The 3,810-nt window shown below is 35.3% G+C and overlaps 1 long non-coding RNA gene across 1 annotated transcript; it reads left to right on the top strand.

The window, feature by feature from the left end:
* The first annotated feature begins 2,172 nt into the window (after positions 1 to 2,172).
* LOC114760971 (uncharacterized) lies at positions 2,173 to 3,133 on the top strand. Its single transcript, XR_003742103.1, has 3 exons — positions 2,173 to 2,468; positions 2,580 to 2,687; positions 2,773 to 3,133. It is a non-coding gene; the product is annotated as an uncharacterized LOC114760971 (long non-coding RNA).
* The last annotated feature ends 677 nt before the right edge of the window (positions 3,134 to 3,810 follow it).

The raw sequence follows: 3,810 nt of genomic DNA, 5'->3' as shown, positions 1-3,810 counted from the left end.
TTATGTCCTTCTGATTGAAGAATGAATTATTCAGAATGAAAAAGTTAATAATTCTCGTGTGAATTTCATACGGTTTTGGTTTACTTTGCTCATATTGCTGGGAGAGGTTCGTCCTCATTGGTTTCTTCTTTTGTGTTTCTTGTAAATTTTAGGTCCTGCGAGCAAAACTTGATGATGGAAGGGGCCTTACCTATGCAGTACCGCTCCTGTAGCTGATGTTATTGTGTATGAAGCCGTAAACTTGCACTTTGCAGAGTAAGTTTTTGGATGAGTTTATTGATTGGGATAAAAACACACACACACACACACACACAGATGGCAAGCAAGACTTTCCAGATTTGTGTTCAAAATGTGCAATGTTCAACTTCTTTGAACTTTCAGATTTCAGAATCATCAATCAATATGGGGAAAGCCTTCTAAATTACTGAAACTTCTCCCTTCATCTATCATCGTCATCAGTTTCAATGTAGAATTTGTTACTCTTCAGTCAAAAAGCTGCCGCTAGCTAGTTACCACTCTGGATGCAATTTGGGAACCCTATAGGATATTGTTGAATTCAAAATTGTTTGAAATCCATTTTGAAATGTGAAGCAACATGATCATATGGAGACCTTATCGCATTTCATACTTCGTAATTTCCATCAACGCTATATGTTTATCTATATCAGTTAATGTTTGTTTCTTAAGTGTGCTCTGTTTTGTTTTGTTCCCTCTACTTGTCTTCTCATCCGTCTGTGGCTGTGTTGGTGTGGCTGTTGTGAAAGTTTCGGTCTATCCAGGGATCCACATCTGCAGATGGGAAGACAACACTTGCAATTGGTTGAGCAACGCAATCAGAAGGACTGTGGCTGACGTGGGTTTGATGTTTTGTTTAAAAAGTTGCGTTTGTTTTTTGACTTTTGCCTTTTTGTTTAGCAAGTTATTTTCCTGGTTGGGATAATGAAAATAACTTTTCTAGGGTGTGGGAATTTCTAGTCGCCTGTTTCATCTATGAATTCCTCTCCATATATTTATTGATGCTGTAGAAATGGGAAAGCTGATCAGCTTCGTCTTGGAATGGTTGGACAAGGGACATTGTTTAGAAGCCTTTTGGTTATGATATGACAAAGGATTATGTATTCTGGTTTTATAATTAAGGCTTTTATCTGCATCTAAGAATACTGAAACATGGTCTAATTATAAAATGGAAAATTTTAAGTAGATTGGCCTTTCATGTATGCACGCTTACCTCTACAGATACTATGCAGAACATCTACTTCAAATATGATGGTATTATATAAACTGCATCCTTGGAGGTTCTGTCATTTCATTATTTATATTTATCAGTTTCTCAGTATATTTCATATACACCTGCAACTAATCTAGCTTTTACTTGTCAAAAGTGTGCAGATAGATTATTTTGGGCTTAAGATATGTACACCTTAATGACACTCACATTTGATATTTCTTCAAATCATTATAGTGAAAATTGGAGAGAAAATCTTGAATTCAAGATCATGTTTGCAGTACCTGTTGGGTAAACCAGCTAGCATATTCATGTGCAATAACTGATTTTTTCTATAATCACTTGTCAATTCTTTCACATACACCTAAAACTAATTTAGCAGTTACTATTTGGATGTTGAAATATTGAGCCAAGGTTGATTAGACTCTAGCTATCACGTTGTTTCACTTCTGTTTCGTTATGTATTGTTTACTTCTTTTAACTTTATTTCTTGCAGGTTCTGTAGCAACCTACTATATGTAGGGAAACATAACTGCAATGCCAACAAGTGCTGAAGAGCTTGATGTGATTAAATCTAAATACTCCCTCCGTTCCTTATTATAAGAGACGAATAACCGAATTACGTTGATCAAAAAAGCAGTTAAAATTAGTTAAGAACAATCAATATAATTTTTTTTCCAAAAATGCCCTCATTAATAAGGAGAGAGAGCATGAGAGAGAATAATTAAATTATTGAAAGAAAGAGAAGTGAGAGGGAGAGAGAATGTGAGTTGGAGACAATAAATATGGGTAAAATAGGAAATCAACACAAAAAAGTAGAGACAACTTTTAAGTGTCTCTTATATATAGGAACATGGCATAAGCATCAAATGTCTCTTATAATAAGGAACGGAGGGAGTAACTAACATGGACGTAGCAGAACTTCTCAGTTTCGTGTTCATAATTGGGAAGGTTCAAGTATTTTGAATTCTAGAATTGAGAATCATAGTTCACTTCCAGTAGAAACTATGGAGCATTTCGCAGGTCAATCAAATTATACTGAATGTGATATTCGTGTTGCACTGGTTTTAAGTGCAACGTTCTTGTTGGTGGCACAGCAAATACCAACTTATTTAATGAATCATTGTGGCAAAGGCCCATAGTTGTTGCAGTTATACACTATTCCAACAATCTGTCCTATCCCTGATCCACCCAGTGATTTTTATGTCGAGGAGGCATCAGTGAAGCAAGCAAGAAATGGCAGGTTTGTTAAATCAATGGTTCTTTTGCTTCCTTTAGTTCATATTCTGGATGCAAGATCAACATATTTGTTGAATTTTTGTTCTTCATTCTCTCTTTTTTTTCCTCTGCTCAGGTGTCATTTGGGTCGTAACACTTCTGTTTCTGAGAACAACTGTTATGTGGCCATGCAAAATCTTCAACCAGCAACCATTGTGGGATTTGAGTTCTGTTTTGTTCTGTGGTAAGTGTCCGTGTTTGCATTGAATCGGTATTATACTATTTCCTGAAGCATGGGCACCATTACTTGTTTCTCTTGACAATGCCAGAGCATGGAACCTAAAGAGCAGAAGACATGTATTGGTGGCGTACTATCTCAGTCTCTCAGACAAAGATAGATATCGAAGTCTCTTCAGAAGTGTCCAATCTTTCCAACCCATCACTTGATTAATTGTTTGTTGTCAAGTTGTTTATTCGAATTATAACATATTTTGACAGCAAGTCTTTGTCTTTTAATGATTGTTTTATGAATTTTACCTGCAGGTAGCAGAATCGGTCCTCTGCGGTCGTTTTTATACTTCCATTTTCACATCTAGCTAATAGCTTCCTTGCTATGCCTGAGAGTTTAGCATCTATCTTCTGATGTATTGGGGTTTCGGACATCTGTAGGATAGGGAAACTTGAAATGCAATACTTGCCACTGGGCCCATTTATACTCAAAGGGTATAACTTGTTTCTGATAAATTAGTTTTTTGGTCCAGATTTTCTTTTGGTTTGGCCCTGTTTTCTTTGTAACTGAAGCTGTTAATGGACTAAAAGATGAAGTAATGAGTTAACTGAATCTGGTAATTTCATCAATCTATCCTCATGTTGTGTTAGAATTATTTAGTTCTTGGTACATTCTGATCCATGTAGACTTGGCGCCCGTTCGGTTAAGCAATGAGAGCTCACGTAAACCCATTTCAATTCAAATAAGTGATTATGAAGCATATTTATCCTGTTTAGGTAACTTTTTTAAAATCCTGATCAATTGTGATTTCATTCTTCCACCGCAATTTTGAGATAAGCACCAAAAAGTAGAATATGCTTTTGAAAAATTTCAGTCAGTTTTTATCAACTGAATTTTCTCCAATTCATCTTCCTACACTTTTCTGAAAATCTCTCTGCAAATGATTATACTCTTCTGGTATTTAATATAAGATCCATTTAAACTAATTTAATTAGATTAAGGAAATTAGGTAAGTTAGTTAATTATAAGAAAAGTTACGCATTTTTCCTAAAACACCATAATCATCTTTTTTAATATCTCGTCTCTCTCTTCTACTTGATTATGGTTGAGGGAGTATCCATAGGGGTAATTTAAAGAA

This window comes from Neltuma alba, unplaced genomic scaffold (assembly GCF_004799145.2).
Source record: "Neltuma alba isolate B1F8T4 unplaced genomic scaffold, ASM479914v2 tig00011060_pilon, whole genome shotgun sequence".
Lineage (NCBI taxonomy): Eukaryota > Viridiplantae > Streptophyta > Magnoliopsida > Fabales > Fabaceae > Neltuma > Neltuma alba.
The sequence above is the reverse complement of the archived record's forward strand: the minus strand, read 5'-3'. Positions and strand labels throughout refer to the sequence as shown.